Here is a 26,240-nt window from a genome sequence, read left to right as displayed (position 1 = left end):
TTCCATGTCAGACATAAGTTTCTCTCACTTCTTTCTGATTATTGTAATGGTTAACATCAACTTTTGGCTCACAGCTTGATCCCCTCCTTGCTTGCTACACACCTCATGCTCTGATCACTTGTAACTCTTCTTTCCTCTTCAAACACCTCACATCCACTCATAACTCCATGCTTTTTGCACACAATGACTGCTTTACTCAGGATGCTCTCATCCCATTCTTTGCCCAGCAAATTTCCTTCAAGGTCCAGATGACAACTTCTATAAGTCATTCTCTGAATCTCCTCAGCCATATTCCTTTACTAACCTGTAGCACTTTACATCAAATTATTGCACTTGTAACACCATTCTGTGTTCAATCAATCACTTGAAAATACTTTTCAAGTACTGTCACAAAACCAGATATTGGCACAGGCACTGGGGATTCAATGACAGGCAAAGAATAGGCACTGCCCTTAAGAAGCCCACAGTCTAATGGGAGCAGACCTAGAGTAAGCTTAGAATCAACAGGTAAGTCCATGGAACAATGAAGCATATAGAACAAGCACATTTGATGCATGACAAGAGGAGTGAAGAAGGCTTTACAGTGGAAGTGAAATCTATACTAAGATCTAAAGGATGACTTAAACGGGTGAAAATGAAGGCGAAAGCTTGTATGCAGTGGACATTTGCGTCTCAATATTTGTCAAATATCTGATAAATTGTCCCATGATACTATAGACACCAGACTAAGAAATTAGAGCCAAATGAAACAACAGTTAAGTCAGAGCTTATTTTTATTGAAATCATGTAGATCAGTGAATCTCCAAGTTTAACGGTATATAAATGGCTATGTACTATACAGTCTTTTATATAAAATCCTAGACACGGCAAAAATAAAACTGACATAAAGCATATTTCTTGGGAGGGGACAGCAAAGGGAAACAAGGAAACTTTGGGGGTGATAGAAATATTCTATACCTTGATGGTACACATGACTGTACATATTCATCAAAACTTATCAATTTAACACTTAAATTTTGTGAATTGTATTGAATGTAAACTGTACTTCAATAAAATTGATTTTTAAGGGAGTAATAAAATATTCAATGTGCATAAAATATAGGACATGGCCCAGTATTCTGCATCTTTAATAAGCATCTCTAGCAAATTGGATACGGTCTAAGAACAACCATTTCAGAAACACTGATGGAGTGATCATCTATTCAGAGTCATATTCGGGAAGGTCTCAAGTTGTGCAACACATGACCCAATGCTTGACCTTGTTCAAAATGTTATCGCCAACATATCTGTGGCCAATATTGTCAGTTGCCCAACTCACCATTTATTCTTTCTTCCATTTTCAGTAATAGAACTCTTATTTTTATCTGGGTACATAGTTCCCTAGCCAAAAGACTGTATTTCCCAGACTCTCTTGCAACTAGACATGGCCATGTGATTATGTCCTGGCCAATGAGAAGTGTTCTTCAAGATTTCCAGGAAAACTCCTTCAAAAGGAAGAAATGTGACCTTCATTTTCTCTTCTCTATGCCTCCCACTTGCAATGGCTGGAGTCCCAGCAGCTATCTCAAACCCTGAGGCAGCATATTAAAGATGGAGAGAAACACCTGTTAAAAGGAGCCTGAGTCCCTGATGGCCATGGAGAATTTATAGACTATGTTAGAACAAGCTCAACTCTGGAATTCTTTTATGTTGAAGAGAAAAACAGACTTCTGTCTTATTTTAAATCGCTGTTATTTGGGATGTTTCTACTAGATGCAGCCAAACCTAATCCTGTCTCATATATGCAGTTTATTAATTTTGTATTTCACACCAAGCTTGTTTCATTATCCAGTGTGCTGCTGGGTGACAGAATCAAAGTTCAGGCAACTATAAAAGATATCTGGGGTATGGAGAAAAAGGAACCCTCCTACACTGTTGGTGGGAATGTAAATTGGAGAACAGTATGGAGGTTCCTTAAAAAGCTAAAAATAAAATTACCACATGATCCTGCAATCCCAGTCCTGGGCATATATCTGGAGAAAACTCTAATTCGAACAGATACACGCACCCCAATGTTCACAGCAGCACTATTTACAATAGCCAAGACATGGAAGCAACCTAAACGTCTATTGACAGACGAATGGATAAAGAAGATGTGGTATATATAATGGAATATTACTCAGCCATAAAAAAGAATGAAATAATGCCATTTGCAGCAACATGGATGGAGCTAGAGATTATCATACTAAGTGAAGTCAGACAGAGAAAGATAAATATCATATGATATCACTCATATGTGGAATCTAAAAAGATGATACAAATGAACTTATTTACAAAACAGAAATAGACTCACAGATATAGAAAACAATCTTACGGTTACCAAAGGGGAAAGGGGGGAGAGGGATAAATTAAGAGTTTGGGATTAACGTATATACACTACTATATATAAAACAGATAAACAACAAAGACTTACTGTATAGCACAGAACTATATTCAATATCTTATAAAAACTTATAATGGAAAAGAACCTGAAAAAGAATGTGTGTGTGTGTGTGTGTGTGTTACTGCATGATTTTGCTGTACACCTGAAACTAATACAACGTTGTAAATCCACTATACTTCAATTTAAAAAATAGTTTAAAAAAAAAATACCTGGCCAAAATCCGGATGAATGGAAAAGTCTATTGGGAGTCTTAGTTGACCACCGGACTCATTTTAGTCAACCTTGTGATGTAGATAATTTTTAAAAACTAATTCAATATCAAATTACATTAAAGGAGGTAGAGTATAAAGAACAAAGAAGATGAGCTTTCTGACAGGCTTTTTAGACAATGGATGAAATACTGAATTTATTCTGAACACCTCTTTTGAAGAAGAATGTTGACAAAATTGAGGTGATCCAGAAAGGAATAGAGAGAGTGGTCAAAGGCCTAGAAAATGTCAACCAAAGAATTTAGACTATTTAAACCTGGGAAGGGAATACTGGGATGGGGTGATACAGATGATGGGAAATATCTGCAAAGCCATCATGTTCTAGAACAGTAAGACTCATTCTGTGTAACTATAGAAGAAGCAAGTAGAACAGGATGTCAGAGTCAATGGAAATCAGCATAAGAAGACCCATCAAACAACAAAAAAAATGAACTGCCTTACAAAATACTGACTTCTCTCATATGCTGATTGATTAATTGATTTACACCTCACCTTGTGCCCAAAATAAATATCTAACATTTTAAAGTGATTATGTGATAACACTCTTCTGAGTGCTTTATATGTATAATTCATTTGATTCACACAACAGCCTTAAGTAGTTACTATTATTATCCCTATTTTTATGGATGAGCAAACTGAGAAAGAAAGGTTAAATAACTTGCCCAAGGTCACACAGATAAGAGAATGGATGCTAAGCCAAGATGCAAAGGCAAGTAAGTGTACTGGCCCTGGAAGTCCACGTGTTCATCACCAGACAGCTACACTGCCTCTTCCTCGCTGAAACATGCAAGGCTTCCTATGATTGTCCTGTTACTGGAGCAGACCATAACAATTAACTGTCAAGAATGTTAAGGTGACAATTGGGTATGATGGACCTCTGATATCTTCAATGACTTGGGACTTTGGGGAAGCTCAGTGGGATTCTGGTTTTGTGGAACTGTTGATATGCTGGGTTTCTAACATGTAGAATTTGATGAGAATGTAACACAACTGGAAGGTAGTTCAAGAGAAACATTAGAAATCAGAGGCACACATTTGCCACAAAGGTCAAGGCTAGACCTAAAGAATTTGAAATCACTCTTTGGATATGTGACCAATGAAGCCATGAAGCATTCACATTGGAGAAGGTAGAAAGCAGAGACCGAAGAAGGCAGATGCTAAGGCTGAAACCATGAACCATGCATTGCACACAGAGGGTGGAAAGAGAAGCCAGTGGCAGCTAAGCATGGAAATAGCCTCATGCTCCAGACAATAGCACAAGAATCTTTCAAAGGGTTGAATAACTGAGAAGTATGAGATCTCTGTTGCTTTTGTTTGCCAAGAATCCATTCCCCCTTATTCTTCCAACAGCACCCCATTTTCCTCTGAGAACCATCCCTCTCTGTCATGTTTTCCTGGTGCGGTTGACCCCATTCCCTGGAGAATCCAAGGCTGTCCGTATTTCAAACCTGGCCAATGAGCATAGCCTATTCCCCTGATCACCACGGTTGGTTTAGGGTGAACAAACATAAGACCCAAGTGGGTCTAATGAGAATCAACACCGAAACGCTTGGTGGAATTATTAGGAAGATACTTCCTCTTTACCACCCAGGTTACCTAAGCCAGTAAGATGAATGCATGGAGCTACCAGGACCATCTTTGCCGCTATGGGGAGAGCTTGCCCATAAATGAACCAACGTGAAAAAAAGGTAAAGCCAAGGGACTGGCTGGGGCCAGGGGGCGGGCATTTGTACTCCCAGATCCTGCTATTTGAGTATTTACATATACCCCCTAGATTTTTCACTTATGTGAGCAAATAAATTCTCCTTTTCAGTTGGTTTTTGTCATTTGCCACTGAAAGCGATGGCCAATATATCACCTATGTCTCAGAGATACCTCTTTCTTTATGTATCCATGCTTCTCTACTACATCATAAATTCCTTGAGAGCAAGAAATGTGCTTCCCCACATGGCAGCACCTAGCACAGAGCCAGGCACATTCTTGGTAGAAACAAACCTCACTGAATTATTTCACATCAATTAAATGAAATAAGGCAGGCAAGAGGGTGTTGTAAGCCACAGAGTATTTTTTTACTATTACTTCAAAGACAGATGATATCATAGCCTCTCTTTATGTTTAAAGCTTACTGAATCTGAAGTTCAATCAAGTTCATTAAGAAGAGGTACCCTCAAAGTACTTTGTTCAGCCACGTATAATCTTAACAATCTAGTCTACTGCTTTTTCCCCCCTCTTCTTTCTCGAATGTACCCTTTAAGGAAATGCAGTGCTGGCACTTAAAATCAAATCTTGGCAAGGTAAATGCTTTCCTTTATACAAAAACAAAACAAAACAAAAAAGACTGAGGAGTAGTACATCATTTAAAGTAATAAAAAAAAAACAATTTATTATCCATCTCTGATGTTCAAATGCAAAATGGGATGGAAAATGTCTGTGTATAATGAATTTTGCAACATTTGCTGAAGCCCTGCATGAGAAGGAAAGAAGAAAATGACTCAAAAATAGAAATCTCTTCAATTCAAATACTTTTCACAAAAGGAAAGTACCCACACACAAAACTGTATAGTATAATCAGAAATATAATAGTGACAGATTCTAGACAGAAACTAAAAATCTCTGATAGGCTCAGTAATGAGAAACTCTCACCATATCTTTCAACTATATTTACCCTTTATATACTCTTTCTTTCCCTGGATCTTGGCAAACAGAAATTTAAAAGTAAATTAAGGGGAGAGGAGGAAACCTCATCCACTACAGCAATTAAGAATGTGGGTTTGGGAGGGCAGGGAAGATGAGAGTCCCTGGATCTGGCACTGTGTGACTTCGGGCAAGTCATCTCACCTCTCTGAGCTCCAGTTTCCGCATCTATATAAGGGGTGACATAATCATAGGTCGTTGGGATTGAGTCAGAAAACAGCATGGAGAGTGCTTACCACAAAGGAGTGATCACTCTGAATTATCCTTTCATTCTGCGTGGTTTAAACCAGCCACCATGACATCAGCAAGACTCCTCTCCATGAAAGAAGCCACAACCAGAATATCTGACTGCCAATCGTGGCTCTGCTTCTAACTATCAATACTTGTCCCACCTTGACCAAGTTAATTCAACGTCTTGAAAAGGAGTCACTTGGAACCTAAGATCTTTGAGGCTCATTCCATCCGAGACTCGACCTGTTCAGAGCAGGCAAATACTTATATTAAGGGAACAGGCAGAAACGTGTCCTGAGCACTGGTTAAACAGTCTCTCCTGTGTCTCCTCTCTGCCTTTCCGGAGGAGGCCTTGAAGGGTGCCAGTACTTTAATCACTTCAACCACAGGAAGATGCCGGTGCATCTTTGCTCCCCTGTAATCAAAAGGTCTGTGAACTCACACTTGAAATCACAAAGAAAGCTTAAGTGGAAAGAACATCTTTCAATAACCAACAACATAATCCTCCCCACGTTTTGCCATCCCTAATAGACAGAGACGTTCGAGGAATCGTGCTCCAGAAAGCGCTTTTCAGGAAACAATCAGCTTAAGACATCACCCACCCGATTCACCTTGACACTGACGGGCAATGACACTGTTCCTTAGAAAACAGAAACAGGAATGGCAGACCATCGCTACGACAGCCAACTACTGGGTAGTCTTTTGGGTTGCTTTATTTTTTTTTTTTAAGTGTGTCATTCGCTAAAGAGGCAGGGAAAACGGGCAGGTTACAAATAGCTTCCTGTCTGATTGGAGGCTTGAGATAATTAGTAGACAATTCTGATTCTTCATCCATTTGTTCACTTATTCAATAAATATTTAAGTGTGAGGTTCCGTTCTGGATGCTGAGGATATAGCAGTAGACAAAATAGGCAAGATCCTTGCTCTCAATGTATATACTAGTGGAAGGACACAAACCAAAAATAATAAAGTAATAACGCTGCCATGAACACGGAGGTGCACCTATATTTTCCTATTAGTGTTTTCATTTTCTTTGGCTAAATATCCAGGAGTGGAATTGGTGGATCATATGGTAGTTCTATTTTTAATTTTTTGAAGAACCTCCATGGAAGCGACCTGAGTGTCCATCAACTGATGAATGGATAAAGATGCTGTGGTGTATGTGTGTGTGCGTGTACACGTATATACACCTATATATAATGGAACATTACTGAGCCATGAAAAAGAATGAAATTTTGCCATTCGCAGCAACATAAATGGACATGGAGGGTATTATGCTTAGTGAAATAAGTCAGACAGAGAAAGACGAATACTGTATGTTTTCAAGTATACGTGGAATCTAAAAAATAAAACAAACAAATATAACAAAACAGAAACAGACTCACAGAGATGGAGAACAAACTAGTGGTTACCAGAGGGGAGAAGCGTGGGGGAAGGGCAACATAGGTGAAGGGGATTAAGAGGTACAAACCACTAGGTATAAAATAAATAAGTTACAGAGATGTAATGTACTGCACAGGGAATAGAGCCAACGTTATATGGAGTATAATCTATAAAAATATCAAATCCTTATGTTGTACAGCTGAAACTAACATAGTATTGTAAGTCAACCATACTACAATGAAAATAGTAACCATCAGATGAACAAACAAGAACATCTCAGGCAGTGACAAGTACTAGGGTGGAAATAAACTAAGCAGTATGATAGAAAGTGACCCAGGCTGGAGGGAGCAAGGCTGCAGCCTATGTAGGCAGGTTACGCTCTGAACACTTCTAGAGGGTACCATTCACACCGTGAATGAGTGACAAGGAAGAGACAGCCATGCAAAGCCAAGGGCAAAAGCCACCGAGCTCAGGTTTTCTCGAACGGGATGCTATTGGCATTTGGCCTGGGACTGTTTTTCTTGTGTGGGTCTGTCCTGAGCACCGCAGGACATTTAGCATCCCCTGACCCTCCCCCGTACCCAATATCTGTAGGGTCCTCTGGGTAGTCATTGGGGTAGCCGAAAATGTTTCCACTCTCTTCCCTAGAGGAAGGGCTACAACTCCCCTTGTTGAGAACCACTGATACAGCAGAGAACAAAGGCCAGGGCCTTGAGTTAGAAACAAGCCTGGGCTGTGCAATGAACAGCAAGAAGGCCAGTGTGCTTGGCATATAATGAGTGATGGGGAAAGAGGCGAGAGTTGACTTTACAGCCATATATGCTTAGCTGCGGCATACTGAGTTTGCTTGCTGTCAGCTGGGAAGATTTCATACAGGAGACAGAGGGTGAGCAGAGCACAGAAGCCACAGTTACACACACACTTTCTGTACAGCACCAAGAAAGGGGATACAATTCTATGGGCAATTTGATGACATTCTGCTGCCCTGGTGCTGCAATTAGCAAAGCTGGGAGGAGAGGAAAGTGAGCAAACTACAATATTTCATCAATCCTAAAATGTATCTTTTTATTCACATTTCAACCTAGCTGAAATCAAAATGTGTCTCACAATCATCATCACGTATTGTGACCGCCTGAGTCTGTGTGTCAAAACCAGCAGCAGCCTGGAAGAAAATCCTGAGGGCAAGGATGGAGCACTCTTTAAGAAATGCTGCCAGACCAACAGCCTAGGTGGAGTTAAGAATGACAGCACGAAGAACATGCAAGAGAAGGACACTGCTAACTGGGGGTGGCTTAGAAGGGTCAAACTCTGAATAAGAAATGTCAGGAATCCATGGACCAATTTCTCTCATTTATTTTTTTCTGATGTATGAATGCACAAGAGTGATGGAAGATAAATGTTCAAGCATAAGGATGCTCTTTCCAATAAATGTGAAATTTAAAAATCCTACACGTAAAAGTACCGTCATGGTTTAATTAGCAATGCTCTATTCCTAGTGATCGTAAGAGTAAGAGTGCACATTATAGATTCGAGGAAATCTGAGAACCTTTACTGAACATCCAGCCGGTGCCAGGAATTTTATATGTGCTATACAGCAAGTAATCTCACAGCAGCAGTCTAAATAAAATCCACAGGATGAACTCCACTTCACAGACATTAATAAGTAACTTCACGTGGCACGGTTTCCTTTCTCACTTCAAATGAACCATGTCCAATATTTAAAGGGCCAAGGTCACTCTGCAGGGACACGATGACCAAGAGTGGTCCCAGCCTCAAAGTCATGGTCTTCCAACACTGTTCTGCATCATCACTCCCATCAGCCTCCTCACTCTGCCTTTGCAATAGTTCATTTTAAGCATCAACTTGACTGGGCTGAGGGATGCCCAGAATGCTGGTAAAACATGATTTCTGGGTGTGTCTGTGAGGGCGTTTCCAGAAGAGATTAGTATTTGAATCAGTAGACTGAGCAAAGAAGATCCACTCTCACCAGTGTGGGTGGGCCTCATGCATTCTTTTGAGGGCCGGAATAGAACAGGAAGATGGAAGGGCAAATTTGCTCTCTCTGCTTGAGCTGGGACGCCCACCTTCTCCTGCCCTCAGACATTGGTACTCCTGGTTCTTCGGCCTTCGGACTCGGGATAAATTACATACCACCAGCTTTCCTGGTTCCCCGCCTTGCAGATGGCAGATCATGGGACTTCTTGGCCTCTGTAATCACATGAACCAATTCCTATAATAAATTAATACCTTTCTATAGATGATGGATATAGATATAGATATAGATATAGGTGTAGATATAGAAATTGGTTCTGTTTCTCTGGAGAACCCTAATACAGCCTTGGAAAACATCCTTTGACCTCTGCTCAGACACCATGGGGAGGTCCATCTGGAGGCCACTCAGAGGCATGAAGGGATGAAACCTGCACTAGGACAGATGGAGAGGGATTCGTGAGAAGCACTGCAAAGTTGGATGGAACCTGATGAGAAAAATTAAACTGTTGCAAGATGTTAGGCAAAGAATTTGGCCCATCAGAGCCTCTCTGCCTAGGTTTTATTCTTCCATCTCCTAGTAATTAGTACCCCAACTTCCCTTCAGGGAACATCCCTCCTTCTTCTCAGTCTGCGTTGTTTGGTACAGGATGCCTCCAGCCTAGCCACAGGGATGGCAGGAGACCCGGGTCTGTGCCATTGGGTTCACAGTGATTGGTTCAGGGATGGGTGCATAGCCCAATCAGGGCCAGTGAGAATCAGCCTTGGAACTTCTGCCGCATTCCCTCTCCTCTGCTATGGGCGGGCCATCGGAAAGTAAGCCTGGAACTCCAGGCAGCCACGACATAGAGGAGGCCTGCCTGAGAACAAAGCCAGCGCAGAGCAGAGCAAAGCAAAGACGCAGAGACAGACAGAGCCCAGATGGTTTTGAATCCCTGGATCCAGCTGTGCCTTAAACCTCTACACAATGTTAGATTTTTCAGTTAGTTAAGCAAATCAATTCCTTTCTTGGGGAAGGATAATGTCACTTGCAACAGACAGAGCCCTCACTTACAAACATTATACAGGTATCCTCCAGTTTCAAAAGTTTGCTTTACTCCACTTCGCTTTTACAAAATACCTACATTAGTATCTATTTTCGCTAACTGAAAGAAACCTGAAGAGGATTTTCACTGTTATGAAAAAAGGTGAAAAGCAAAAACAGCGTTCAGGGCTTGTCTTGCAGCCAGTCCAGCCGTCACAGAGGCGGGGCACACGCCCTGCGGCAGGAGTGCCATCACCCAGCACCTTCCCCAGGAACCAGACTCAGCATCTGGGCATCAAGCCGCCACAGCCCTGAAATGTGTCTGTGAGCACCTGTGCTTTATCTCCATTTATTTTGTGTATCTGTGAGCAAGATGTGTCCTAAGGTAACTGCTTCTTCGCTTTACGCCATTTCAAGCTTACAAAATGTTTCATGCTCTACTTTCGGATAGCGGGGGAATCCTGTACACTAACATATCCTGTAGTGCTGATGACTTAAATGTTCAGGCAGGTGGACCGTGTTGGCCTCTTATCCACGCTCTGAATGAGACTTCTTCTACAAGAGTGTAAGTGGCTGGCGGCCAAGGTCTTCCATGCACAGACACCAGAAGTATACTCATTGCAATACCCTAGGAAATCAATGACATTGCCAAAGGTTTTCTAGATCAAAGCCTGGTTCAGAATTCACAAGGCACACTCCACTGTAGACAGGACTCCCGGTAAGGTCAGCCCCCCATGGCCTGGCGTGAGTGTCCCGGGAGAATAATGTAAGATGCACAAGAAAACTCTATTGGGCCAATGTAGCTATTGGTCCCCTCATCACTCCCATAATAAAGCCTGAAATCCCCACCATCAGGTGCCCCCTTTGGTTTCTAGCGCTCTCTTGCTCTCTCTCTCTCTCTCTCTCTCAAAGGCTTCTGTTGGGATACATTTGTGTCACACAGGAGGGATCACCTGAATTGACTAGCTCATCTGTCCAGATCACACAGGTCTGCTCATTACACCAGCTGCAGCCTCTTAGGGGAATCAGAAAGGCCTGGGATTGGTGGCTTGTTTATGGCTCCACTACACCGTAAATTCCTTAAGGGGGAGGAATTGTGTCTTTCCTGGGCTCCACTGTATACCCAGCACCTCACTTAGTGCCTGGAACACAAGCACACAATCAATATGCATTGGATAAACGGTCGATGGTAGACAGCCCTGGGGCTGGGAGTTAGGGCCTGGTTTCCGGTCCTAGCTCTGGCCCAAGTCTACACGTTTATTCATGCTCCTCTAGGGGCCTGGGTCCTCATTCCAAATGAGGATGTGGGCCTCTGAGATCTAGGATCAAATCCAGGAGTCCTGCACAGCTGGGTTTGTTTGGCCCATCTTGCGATTTTACACTTTTGTAACAATCTAAAAAACTGGGAGATTTCGTATAAAAATTCAGATCTCTGGTTTTTCTTTCATAATGGAAGCTTCGGCAACTTTGAGTACACACTGCACATGGCGGCGAAGGGCCAGAAAATAGTAAGGGCTGCACCATTGAATGGAGCCTAAAATCGCCCACCCTCCACAATCCCAATGTGGTCCCTGCACCAAGGCCAAAGGTCAGCTATTTATGATCACATGACTCTGCTTCTTTTCTTTTAGGAAATAAATGTCTATAAAGATAGACCGAGAGGGTGATGTTTTAAAAAACATTTAGAGAGAGCACATTCCTTTGTAGGAGTGAACTTAATCCCCACATAGTTAATAATACATCCATCACCCATGCAGCATTACTATAGATGCCAGATGCCATTCTAAGCACACTACCTTTATTTCACCCATTCAGTCCTAGATACTATGACTATCCAAATTTTTAAAAAGAAGAAACGGAGAAACAGAAAGGTTCAGTAATTTGTCCAAGATAACACAGCCAGTGAGCAGCCTCTAAGCCTGGAACTCAGGCAGCCTGCATGCACCTATCACACGCCACTGCCACATGCTTTCGAGCTGAAAGAACTCAGCCTAACTCACGCCCAGTCTTTTGCACTCACCTATTAGCCAATTTAGTCTCCTCTGCTTCCCCACCCTTTTTCAGAAAGGGAAACTGAGACCCACAGATGGGAAGTAATTTTTTTTTCCCCAAAAAATTCATTAAAAAATTTGGGACAGGACGAAGGCCAGAAACCAAGCCAACCAACTTCCAGCACTGCTCTTTTTTCTAACACCAGGATGTTTAGTCCTGGAGCCTAGACTGGAGATAAATTCTCATGCAGCTTCTTTAGGAACCAAGAGACCTGAGTCATTTTAAAGAGTCCCACTCACTACCTTGTCACATGTGATACTACATAACCAGGCTTGAGGCTCAGATACCCGAGGAAACAAGCCCAAATGCAGAGGGGTGTCCAGTGTTGGCTTGTGCATGGGCGTGTCCTGGCAGACAGGTGACTCCCAGTGAACTCCTGGCACCCTGCGCCAAGATGCTTGAGAAAGGGGAATATGTAACAAATCCAGTTATCTGAGCCCAGGCTCAAGATGGAAAGAGTCAAGATGACTCAGAGGAACAATAACCAAAGATACTAAGAGTGCATCTCACATCACCAATTTATTGGCACTTCTAAAATAATAAGATGCATGTGCTTCCATCTTGATAATCTCTAAAATATACCATCCACTGTTCCCATTTCCCCATATCCTGGAGGAAGAGGGAGCCTAGGCAAAAGGTTCTAGAAATCCTCTACATGAGGTGGATCTCAGAGACTGTCTTATTGGGAAGGCACCTTTAATCTATAAATCTACAAGGTGGGTATGGAGCTCCTTAGCTATCAATTTAGTATCGGAATGTATTACTTTTACCCTGATTACTTCTGTTAGCAACAATGGATGTTGCCATTTTTTAAAATTTTCTTTTATATGATAGTTGGTTTACAATGTTATTTTAGTTTCAGGTGTACAGCAAAGTGATTCATTTATACACATACATATATCCATTCTTTTCCAGATTACTTCCCATATAGGTTATTACAGAATACTAAGTAGAGTTTCCTGTGCTATACAGTAGGTCCTTGTTGATTATCTGTTTTATATATAGTAGTGTGTATCTGTTAATCCCAAACTCCTAATTTATCCCTCCCCACCACGTTTCCTCTTTGGTAACCATAAGTTTGTTTTCGAAGTCTGTGAGTCCATTTCTGTTTAAGTTCATTTGTATCATTTTTTTTAGATTCCACATATAAGTGATATCATATGATATTTGTCTTTCTCTGTCTTCACTTAGTATAATAATCTCTAGGTCCATCCATGTTGCTGCAAATGGCACTATTTCATTCATTTTTATGGCTGGGTAATATTCCATTGTCTATATATACCACATCTTCTTCAGCCATTCCTCTGTCGATGGACACCTAGGTTGTGGACGTTTCCATTACATGGCTGTGTACTACGTGTTAATAAGCACAGTGTGGAAAGCCTTACTTGCTCTAACCTACTAATCAGCATAACTATGCCATGAAGTAGGTACTACTGTTACCCTCCTGTAACTGATGAGGAAACAAGACAGTCTGAAGGGTTAGATGATATGCCCCAAGTTCCACAGCTAGGAAGCAGCAGGAGCAAGGTGAGCAACTAAAACACAGGGTTTCCAATAACCCATGCAACCCTACCTCCTTCCAGAAATCTAACTGGTCCTATTCAAGTAGTGGGATGTTTTTTGAGTTCTGTTGTTCAACCAGTCAAGACTGCATGAGCTTATCACCAAAACCCATTTCTTAAGGCCGCTTCAGGGTGTCAAGAGCTCCATGAGGGGGGCTTCCCTGGTGGCACAGTGGTTGAGAGTCTGCCTGCCAATGCAGGGGACACGGGTTCGAGCCCTGGTCTGGGAAGATCCCACATGCCGCGGAGCAACTGGGCCCGTGAGCCACAACTACTGAGTCTGCGCGTCTGGAGCCTGTGCTCCGCAACGAGAGGCCGCAATAGTGAGAGGCCCGCGCACTGCGATGAAGAGTGGCCCCCGCTTGCCACAACTAGAGAAAGCCCTCGCACAGAAACGAAGACCCAACACAGCCAAAAGTAAATAAATAAATAAGTAAATTTAGAAAAAAAAAAAAAAAAAAAAGAGCTCCATGGGGTCACCCAGGCTCGACCCATCCACTGTGACACCCAGAATGCCAGCTGAAAGTCAATGGGTATCACTGTGAATAGCTGGGGGGAGAAAAAAGCTTGTTGCTCTCCAGTGCTTGTTAGCATGAAAATAATCATGCATTTCCCACTGTTTGGGTGGCAGTTACAAGGGTCAGCCAAAGAGATGGCATAACAATGTGGTTCACCAAATGAGTCATCAGGATGAGAATATCAATTTATTTGAGCAGACATGTGTTGAGAGAATTCAACCAATGTAAAAAGGTAGCTGATTTAAACTGCCTCCAAAAAGTACCACCTACTTGACAATCTCTCCTAATGCTCATCTGGTGCCCAGGGTTTGCGGGGCAGGAAAAGGGGTGAAAGAAAGGAAGGGAGAGGGAAAAGCTACAGTATTTGCTTTAGAATATTTGTTTTAAAGACATAAGTTTCAAAAATGGAAAGCCTGCTCCAGTTACTTTGACTGAAACTTGCTCCCTGGAATCCTAAGAGAGGGCAGGCCACCTCTAGTCACATCCCTTGTGGGTCTTTCAATATTTCCACCCCAATCTTGCATCAGGAGAGGCCAAGTGAAAATGCAGCAATATGATGACACGGCTCCTTTGCGAACATTATGAAAAGATTTATCCTTCCAAGGTAGTCTAACCAAATGGTTTGCTCACTGTGGGACAGCGAAGAGACGAAAGCAAGTCTTCAGATTTGCATATAGTATAAGAAAGCATCTTTATTTTCCCATCAGCTTGCACTTGCCTGACCTAGAGTCTGTGCTGCTGTGGGAGTGTGCACTAAAGGGTTTACTCAGCAGGCTTGGGGTCCCCAGACCTTGCACACTCCAAAGAAAAGACTGACCCTTGACCATGCCCTGGGAGATCAACTCTGAACCCTTGGAACACCCTACCTGTTAAGAGTGTCTTTGTATACCTGAGACAGTGGACCACGCCAAACAGTTTATGCTAACACTGTGATTTACAGTGAACAGCGGTTTTTGTTTGCCTGGGGCCCTGAGCCATGCTGAATCAGTTGGACCTTTAGAGGGGCAGATCCTGGAGGCTGAGTAGCTAAGGTCATCAGTCGGGCACTCCATGCCTAGGTGACTGGTCGCCAGTACAATTCCTGGACACCAAGTCTCGGTGAGCTTCCCTGGTTGGCAACACTTAGCACATCTGTCACTGTTGTTGGGAGAATTAGTGCTGTCTCTGCAACTCCACTGGGAGAACACAACTGTAAGCTTGGGTCTGGTTTCTCCTGGACTCTGCCCTCTGTGTCTTTTTCCTTTATTGATTTTAATGTGCATCCTTTCCTGACTGGGAGTATAACATCTTTTCTGAGTTCTGTGAGTCCTGTTTGAAAATTGTCCAACAGGAAGGTGGTTTTGGAGATACCCAACCCAGGCAGGGAGGGAGAGAGGGGGAAAGGAGGGAGGGAGGCAGGAAGAAAGAAAGGAAGGGAGGGAGAGAGGGATGGAAGGAAGGAGAAAGGGAGGAAGGGAGGAAGGGAGGAAGAGAAGGGGGAGGGAGGGAAGGAATAAAATGAAACAAGAAGAAAAAAAGCCAAGGAGTTGTTCTAATGCCAAATTTCTTGCTGTTTGGGCTCAAAGTAACAGCAGGAAAGAAAATACCATGTATACAAGAGCCTCGAAAGATAGAAAACAGATAAAAATCAGAGGCTGCCCCTGCAACACCGAGGGCATCATTGAAGACTCTATCATGCCGTCATTGAGATTGCTTTGTCTAACTGTTTCCCCAGTACAATGACTAACCTCCACCATTGAGAAATCATAACTATTCCCTTCTGATGAAAACATTCCATTTCAGAAATAAAATAAAACTTTCAAAAGTGATCTGGAAGAGACTTAAATAGATTACAGCATTAAACAATACTTTTCTTTCTTTTTGTGGCCAAACAAGAGAATAAAATGGACTGCTGCCTATTTCTGTACTGCCAGGGCAATTGTACAACCACGCTGAATGCTCTGGCAAAGCCGAGGGGATATATGCTCCATGCCTGGACCCAATACTAGAAACTCAGGCCTCCATTCATACTCTTAACCCTTCTCAATTCATTGAAAACCACTTCAAGCAAAAATCATTTGAAAGAAATTACCTCTGTGTATTACACCATGAGCAGTGAAAAATGCCCCCGATGGTCCCGAAGCAATAAAATTTTTGCTGAAGTGCAAGATGTAATAACTCAAGGAAAAGAAGTCCTCATGACAACAAAAGGGGAAAGGAAATGAGTGACAATATGGGGCTTCAAGTCCCTCACAATACAAGGCATCACTAATTTGTACTTGGAAATCTGTCTTTGGGACTGAAATCCCAGAAAGTAACTTCCTCTCTATCGTTTCTCTGCCTGCCCAGGTGGTATCGTTAAACCGAACTACACTTCATCAAAAGAGGATAGAAATCCAGGCACTAGGATGGAACCTGCATCTATTCCACGCTTTCCACATCTCCCAAATCAAAATGATGCAGGTGTGCTATGGAGTTGAGAGCAAGAGTGGGATTTTGGAGGGTTCAATACGCACACGTATAGAAGTTGTAGCCAGAGAAGGAAACCACAGGATTTCACACCATGAGATGCCTGGGGTCATTTTCCAAACACTGTTCCAGTTCTTTTTCTTTTTTTTTTAACTTTATGTTATTTTTATTTTATCATAATAATTTTTTTAAAGGTGGGAAAAGGTATGGTCCAAGAAATAAAAGCAGCAATAGTTTCAGAGTCGACACATCTCAAATTATACTTGGTCTCTTCTCTAATACATATTATCTGAAGGAACACTGCCAATTAGTGAGTCAAAGTTTTATGCAGGACTTCCCTGGTGGTGCAGTGGTTAAGAATCCACCTGCCAATGCAGGGGACACGGGTTCGAGCCCTGGCCCGGGAAGATCCCACATGCTGAGGAGCAACTAAGCCCGTGCGCCACAACTACTGAGCCTGTGCTCTAGAGCCCGCGAGCCACAACTACTGAGCCCGCATGCCACAACTACTGAAGCCCGAGCCTAGAGCCTGTGCTCTGCAACAACAGAAGCCACTGCAATGAGAAGCCCACGCACCGCAACAAAGAATAGCCCCCGCTTGCCACAACTAGAGAAAGCCCGCGTGCAGCAACAAAGACACAGCACAGCAAAAAATTAATTAATTTTTTTAAAAAAATTTTATGCAATGGTTTGCTTTTTTTGTTTTTGAAGCCTACAGCACCCAGTATTCCCAGGTGGTCTCCCATCCAAGTACTAACCAGGCCTACCCTGCCTAGCTTCTGAGATCAGATGAGATCGGGTGCACTCAGGGTGGTATGGCTGTAGCGTGCAATGATTTGTTTTTATAATAGGTGCACTTTTTTTAAATTGAACTATAGTTGATTTACAATATGGTGTTAGTTTCAGGTGTACAGCAAAGTGATTCAGATAGACAGACAGATAGATAGATTGATTGATTCAGGTTATTTTCCATCATAGGTTAATACAAGATATTGGATATAGTTCCCTGTGCTATACAGTAAATCTTTGTTGTTATCTATTTTAATATATAGTAGTACATATCTGTTAATCCCATACTCCTTATTTATCCCTTCCCCCTTTCCCCTTTGTTTTCTATGTCTGTGAGTCCATTTTTGTTTTGTAAATAAGTTCATTTGTATTATTTTTTAGATGCCACATATACATGATATCATATAACAGTTGTCTTTCTCTGTGTCCCATTTCTTTTTCAGGAAAAAGATCCCAGGAAGAAACTCCTAATTTCCCTACTGAATTCCTTGGTTTGCTGCTCCCAGCCTGGCTGCTCAGTGGGGCCCCATCTCTCCAGACTCTTCCTTCATGCCCACTCAAAACCCATAAGACTAAAACTTCTTAAGGGTTTACTAGTTATCAATACTGAGAAACAGAAGACACAAAGAAACAAACACTGGAGATTCTCCTGGAATCTTGGTTTGTACAGCCACTTCCCCACTGAGTCTCTGAGTCCTTATTCCTGAAGGTGTTGTTGCTATGGCCCTCCCGACCCTGCACAGCCCAGATACCTTCTTAATTCCCGCTGACACCTTCCTAACAGGAGGTCTCTCCTACCAGAACATCATCATAACAAGAAACAGCTTTCAGTTAACCAGGATCTACCAAGGGGCGGCCATCAGGCTAGGCACTTGACATAATTTATCTCCTTTAACCCAATCCACAGCCCTATGACAAAGGTATTATACTTTTCACTTTTTAGATGAAAAAATAAAGTTCAGAGAAGTTAAGCAATTAGCCCAAGGTCACAGAGCTAGGATTTGGCAATCCTGTGATTATAAATATCACAGCCTGAATAGCCTGAATATAAATCTACTGAAAATCTAACCAAAACAGAAGAGTAGTTAACTCAGGTGATAAGTGGTGTGAAGTGTATAATGCACGTTCCCAGGGTCTCCACATGGAGCCAAACCTCCTCTCTTCAAGCTCACCCCATTGTTTCCATGAGGTCTGTAATGCTGAAGTCAGATATACTGACTTTATCATAGTAAAGCGTGTGGACCAGAGGGCAGACAGCAGAAGCAAGAAGAACTACAATCGTGCAGCCTGTGGAACAAAAACCACATTCACAGAAAGATAGACAAGGTGAAAACGCAGAGGGCTATGTACCAGATGAAGCAACAAGATAAAACCCCAGAAAAACAACTAAATGAAGTGGAGATAGGCAACCTTTCAGAAAAAGAATTTAGAATAATGATAGTGAAGATGATCCAGGACCTCGGAAAAAGAATGGAGGTAAAGATCGAGAAGATGTAAGAAACGTTTAACACAGACCTAGAAGAATTAAAGAACAAACAAACAGAGATGAACAATACAATAACTGAAATGAAAACTACACTAGAAGGAATCAATAGCAGAATAACTGAGGCAGAAGAACGGATAAGTGACCTGGAAGACAGAATGGTGGAATTCACTGCTGCAGAACAGGATAAAGAAAAAAGAATGAAAAGAAATGAAGACAGCCTAAGAGACCTCTGGGACAACATTAAACGCAACAACATTCACATTATAGGGGTCCCAGAAGGAGAAGAGAGAGAGAAAGGACCCGAGAAAATATTTGAAGAGATTATAGTCGAAAACTTCCCCAACATGGGAAAGGAAATAGCCACCCAAGTCCAGGAAGTGCAGAGAGTCCCATACAGGATAATCCCAAGGAGAAACACACCGAGACACATAGTAATCAAATTGGCAAAAATTAAAGACAAAGAAAAATTACTGAAAGCAGCAAGGGAAAAACGACAAATAACATACAAGGGAACTCCCATAAGGTTAACAGCTGATTTCTCAGGAGAAACTCTACAAGCCACAGGGAGTGGCATGACATATTTAAAGTGATGAAAGGGAAGAACCTACAACCAAGATTACTCCACCAGCAAGTATCTCATTCGGATTCAATGGAGAAATCAAAAGCTTTACAGACAAGCAAAAGCTAAGAGAATTCAGCACCACCAAACCAGCTCTACAACAAATGCTAAAGGAACTTCTCTAAGTGTTCTTAGAGAAGAAACACAAGAGAAGAAAAGGACCTACGAAAACAAACCCGAAACAATTAAGAAAATGGTAACAGGAACATACATATCGATAATTACCTTAAACATGAATGGATTAAATGCTCCAATCAAAAGACACAGGCTCGCTGAATGGATACAAAAACAAGACCCATATATATGCTGTCTACAAGAGACCCACTTCAGACCTAGGGACACATACAGACTGAAAGTAAGGGGATGGAAAAAGATATTCCATGCAAATGGAAATCAAAAGAAAGCTGGAGTAGCAATACTCATATCAGATAAAACAGACTCTAAAATAAAGAATGTTACAAAAGACAAGGAAGGAGACTACATAATGATCAAGGGATCAATCCAAGAAGAAGATTAACAATTATAAACATAGGAGCACCTCAATATATAAGGCAAATGCTAACAGCTATAAAAGAGGAAATCAACAGTGACACAACAACAGTGGGGGACTTTAACACCTCACTTACACCAATGGACAGATCATCCAAACAAAAAATTACTAAGGAAACACAAGCTTTGAATGATACAAAAGACCAGATAGATTTAATTGATATTTATAGGACACTCCATCCAAAAACAGCAGATTACACTTTCTTCTCAAATGTGCATGGAACATTCTCCAGGATAGATCACATCTTGGGTCACAAATCAAGCCTCAGGAAATTTAAGAAAACTGAAATCATATCAAGCATCTTTTCTGACCACAATGCTATGAGATTAGAAATCAATTACAGGGGAAAAAAATGTAAAAAACACAAACACATGGAGGCTAAACAATACGTTACTAAATAACCAAGAGATCAGTGAAGAAATCAAAGAGGAAATCAAAAAATACCTAGAAACAAATGACAATGAAAACACTATGATACAAAACCTATGGGATGCAGCAAAAGCAGTTCTAAGAGGGAAGTTTATAGCAATACAAGCCTACCTCAAGAAACAAGAAAAATCTCAAATAAAGAATCTAACCCTACACCTAAAGAAACTAGAGAAAGAAGAACAAACAAAACCCAAAGTTAGTAGAAGGAAAGAAATCATAAAGATCAGAGCAGAAATAAATGAAATAGAAACAAAGAAAACAATAGCAAAGATCAATAAAACTAAAAGCTGGTTCTTTGAGAAGAAAACCAATATTGATAAACCATTAGCCAGACTCATCAAGAAAAAGAGGGAGAGGACTCAAATCAATAAAATTTGAGATGAAAAAGGGGAAGTTACAACAGACACTGCAGAAATACAAAGCATCCTAATAGACTACTACTAGCAACTCTATGCCAATAAAATGGACAACCTGGAAGAAATGGACAAATTCTTACAAAGGTATAACCTCCCAAGACTGAACCAGGAAGAAATAGACAATATGAACAGACCAATCACAAGCAATGAAATTGAAACTGTGATTAAAAATCTTCCAACAAACAAAAGTCCAGGACCAGATGGCTTCACAGGTGAATTCTATCAAACATTTAGAGAACAGCTAACACCCATCCTTCTCAAACTCTTCCAAAAAATTGCAGAGTAAGGAACACTCCCAAACTCACTCTGTGAGGCCACTATCACCCTGATACCAAAACCAGACAAAGATACCACAAAAAAAGAAAATTACAGACCAATATCACTGATGAATATAGATGCAAAAATCCTCAACAAAATACTAGCAAACAGAATCCAACAACACATTAAAAGGATCATACACCATGATCCAGTGGGATTTATCCCAGGGATGCAAGGATTCTTGAATATATGCAAATCAATCAATGTGACACACCACATTAACAAATTGAAGAATAAAAACCATATGATCATCTCAATAGATGCAGAAAAAGCTTTTGACAAAATTCGACACCCATTTATGATAAAAACTCTCCAGAAGGTTGGCACAGAGGGAACCTAACTCAACATAATAAAGGCCATATACGATAAACCCACAGCAAACGTCATTCTCAATGATGAAAAACTGAACGCATTTCCTCTAAGATCAGGAACAAGACAAGGATGTCCACTCTCACCACTATTATTCAACATAGTCTTGGAAGTCCTAGCCACGTCAATCAGAGAAGAAAAAGAAATAAAAGGAATACAAATTGGAAAAGAAGAAGTAAAACTGTCACTGTTTGCAGATGACATGATACTATACATAGAGAATCTGAAAGATGCCACCAGAAAACTACTAGAGCTAATCAATGAATTTGGTAAAGTTGCAGGATACAAAATTAATGCACAGAAATCTCTTGCATTCCTATACACTAATGATGAAAAATCTGAAAGAGAAATTAAGGAAACACTCCCATTTACCACTGCAACAAAAAGAATAAAATACCTAGGAATAAACCTACCTAGAGAGACAAAAGACCTGTATGCAGAAAACTACAAGACACTGATGAAAGAAATTAAAGATGATACCAACAGATGAAGAGATATACCATGTTCTTGGATTGGAAGAATCAATATTGTGAAAATGACTATACTACCCAAAGCAATCTACAGATTCAATGCAATGGCAATCAAATTACCAATGGCATTTTTTACGGAACTAGAACAAGAAACCTTAAAATTTGTATGGAGACACAAAAGACCCCGAATAGCCAAAGCAGTCTTGAGCGAAAAAAAACGGAGCTGGAGGAATCACACTCCCTGACTTCAGACTACATTACAAAGCTACAGTAATCAAGACAATATGGTACTGGCACAAAAACAGACATAGATCAACGGAACAAGAGAGAAAACCCAGAGATAAACCCACATATCTATGGTCAACTAATCTATGACAGAGGAGGCAAGGATATACAACGGAGAAAAGACAGTCTCTTCAATAAGTGGTGCTGGAAAAACTGGACAGCTACATGTAAAAGAATGAAATTAGAACACTCCCTAACACCATACACAAAAAAAACTCAAAATGGATTAGAGACCTAAATGTAAGACCAGACACTATAAAACTCTTAGAGGAAAACATAGGAAGAACACTCTTTGACATAAATCACAGGAAGATCTTTTTTGACCCACCTCCTAGAGTAATGGAAATAAAAACAAAAATAAACAAATGGGACCTAATGAAACTTCAAAGCTTTTGCACAGCAAAGGAAACCATAAACAAGACGAAAAGACAACCCTCAGAATGGGAGTAAATATTTGCAAACGAATCAAGGGACAAAGGATTAATCTCCAAAATATATAAACAGCTCATGCAGCTCAATATTAAAAAAACAAACAACCCAATCCAAAAATGGGCAGAAGACCTAAATAGACATTTCTCCAAAGAAGACATACAGATGGCCAAGAAGCACATGAAAAGCTTCTCAACATCACTAATCATTAGAGAAATGCAAATCAGAACTACAATTAGGTATCACCTCACACCAGTTAGAATGGGCATCATCAGAAAATCTACAAACAACAAATGCTGGAGAGGGTGTGGAAAAAGGGAACCCTTTTGCACTGTTGGTGGGAATGTAAATTGATACAGCCACTATGGAGAACAGTATGGAGGTTCCTTAAAAAAACTAAAAATAGAATTACCATATGACCCAGCAATCCCACTACTGGGCATATACCAGAGAAAACCATAATTCAAAAAGATACATGCACCCCAATGTTCATTGCAGCACTATTTACAATACCCAGGTAATGGAAGCAACCTAAATGCCCACAGACAGCCGAATGGATAAAGAAGATGTGATACATATATACAATGGAACATTACTCAGCCATAAAAAGGAACGAAATTGGGTCATCTGTAGAGGCGTGGATGAATTTCACACAGAGTGAAGTACATTAAAAAGAGAAAAACAAATATCGCATATTAACGCATGTATGTGGAACCTAGAAAAATGGTACAGGTGAGCCGGTTTGCAGGGCAGAAATAGAGACACAGGTGTAGAGAACAAACATATGGACACCAAGGGGTGAAAGCAGCGGAGGGGGGTGGTGGTGATGTGATGAATTGGGAGATTGGGATTGACATATATACACTAATATGTATAAAATGGATAACTAATAAGAACCTGCTGCATAAAAAAGTAAATTAAATAAATTAAGTAAATAAATAAAGTGTGTGCACGGGCATCTGGCTGCACACATGTGTTTTTTGCCAGTTACAGTCTTCCACAAAACACCTGAATGATCAGCGAGCCCAGAAGCCAATCATAATTCTAGTCATGAGGTGTACCAACTGGCATAATTCAGCTTTGAAGAGGCTCCCTCTAAATGGATTAAGTATGATCGAATGATACGGGTTCTCCCGGGGTGTAAATGGGGTGGTAGTGTACAGGCATTCTGGGAAGTGGAGTTAATTCTTTCCAAGTGTCTCTTCGATCCCCAAGGGATCTCCTCCAACCTGGGAGGACTCAGCTCAAAATTCTCAATCGGGGGAGGGAGGAGGAAGGGATGGATTGGGAGTTTGGGATTAGTAGGTGCAAACTATTATATATAGAATGCATAACCAACGAGGACCTACTGTATAGCACAGGGAAGCATATTCAATATCCTGTGATAAACCATAATGGAAAAGAGCATGAAAAAGAATGTATATATGTATATAACTGAATCACTCTGCTGTACAGTAGAATTTAACACATTGTAAATCAACTATACTTCAATAAAATTAATTTTTTTAAAAATTCTCAATCAGAAACAACGCAGTGTCATTATAAGACAGTTGAGGTGTTTTCTGATGGGCAGTTTTCTAAAATACCTTAGACACTTGCTAATCTTTACTTTTTTCCATTATCTATTTTAATTGAAGTAATACACTCAGAGGATTTTAGAAAAAGAGACATGCACGCTGTCAAGGATTTACACTAGACACCTCCCTGCAGCCTGTTTTTTCTCATCAACAACAGATCTTGGAGTTTTTTCCACGGCGATATGCACAATGCTATCTCATTCTTTTAAACAACTGCATTGTATTATTTCTGTGGGCAAGCCATAACTTACACAACCAGTCTCGTACTGAGGTACACTTAGGTGGCTTCCAATCTTTTGCCATGAAAAATAAAACAACTCGTACACACCTTTTTGCTGGACAACTAAGATTTCTCCAAACTGAACACAGAGTAGTACTGTTCTCAATGCAGGCACATAGCTGTTCTTACAGAGATGCTATGATCCAACTCAAAAGTAAGGACAACAACTAAGACATAAACTGGACGAACAGCGAGCAGGGACATCTGAAGCAAAATCCGTCCTGAAAACTGCACAATGCATGGTTACCGCGTCTACACTCTTTCTGAGAGAATCAGAGGGTCCATGGCCAAGGACAATGGAAAGACCCACAGGACCTAAAGAGCACTGTGCAATGTTTAAAATAAGCACTTCCGGGCTTCACTGGTGGCGCAGTGGTTGAGAATCCGCCTGCCAATGCAGGGGACACGGGTTTGAGCCCTGGTCTGGGAAGATCCCACATGCCGCGGAGCGGCTGGGCCCCGTGAGCCACAATTACTGAGCCTGCGCGTCTGGAGCCTGTGCGCCGCAACAAGAGAGGCCGCGATAGTGAGAGGCCCGCACACCGCGATGAAGAGTGGCCCCCGCTTGCCACAACTAGAGAAAGCCCTCGCACAGAAACGAAGACCCAACACAGCCATAAATAAATAAATAAATAAATAAAAATTTAAAGAGTTCTATTTGCATTTTAAAAAAATAAAAAAATAAAAAATAAAATAAGCACTTCTTTTTGGCGGTGTACAGAGAAATATAAATGCTAAACCTCACCTGCAGAGCACACTGCATGGGACATAAACATAATACAATTTAGACACAAGAGCAATCTTCAGTCATAGAGCAGACTTCCATCACTGCCAAAAACATTTCTCCCCTCACTGTTGAATGCTGCTGTGAATTTCATCTGTGACTGAGATTCTAAGATAACTCAAAGAATGTAGTTTTTACGTGTGAGGGCAGGGAGAACTGGGCATCCCCAGACACAGCTAGCAAGAGTGTAAATATTTATAATAAGCTTCCTGGAGGGAAATTCAGCAATGTGTACCAAAAGCTTTAAAATCATGCTCACCGCTCACCTTTTGACCCAGTAATTACATGCCCATGTATGCCCTGGAATTCATCCTAAGAAACTGTGTGTGTGTGTGTGTGTGTGTGTGTTTTCTGTACCCATTTGTTCACTGCAATGTTTTAGGACCAGAGAAACACTGGAAGCAATGTAAATGTCCACCTGTAGGGTATCAGTTAAATACATTATAATGTATTCATACCATACAATGAAAACTACACAGCCAATAAAATTCATGTGTTAAAGGAGTAGTTTGCAAGCTGTGGGTCACAAATCATTAATGAGTCATGAAACCAGTTTTTGTGGGCCATGGACAGCTTTTTTAAATAGAAGAATATCAGAGTGCATCACACAAAGTAAGTGTCAGTATGGTTTCATGAAACTTTTTTAAATGCATGTGTGTTTATTCTGAGTCAGTATATAAAATGTACTTCTTACTTTAGGATATAGTTTAAAAAAAAAAAAAAACAACTGAAAACCGCTGTGAACTGAAAAAAAAACTGAAAACAGTAGCTCAGAATTGAAAGTATTCTTATTCTGTATCACAGAGTATACACAAGTGACTGTTGTTTCTATTAAAAAAGAAAG

General features: G+C 41.0%; 1 protein-coding gene and 1 pseudogene across 1 annotated transcript in view; both read right to left on the bottom strand.

The window, feature by feature from the left end:
- Positions 1–26,240, bottom strand: part of HS3ST4 (heparan sulfate-glucosamine 3-sulfotransferase 4) — a 407,350-nt gene that overhangs the window by 352,132 nt on the left and 28,978 nt on the right. The window lies entirely within an intron of this gene.
- LOC137750811 (5S ribosomal RNA) lies at positions 17,305–17,422 on the bottom strand (annotated as a pseudogene).

This window comes from Eschrichtius robustus, chromosome 16 (assembly GCF_028021215.1).
Source record: "Eschrichtius robustus isolate mEscRob2 chromosome 16, mEscRob2.pri, whole genome shotgun sequence".
Taxonomy (NCBI): Eukaryota; Metazoa; Chordata; class Mammalia; order Artiodactyla; family Eschrichtiidae; genus Eschrichtius; species Eschrichtius robustus.
This window is presented reverse-complemented; position numbering and strand designations above follow the sequence as displayed.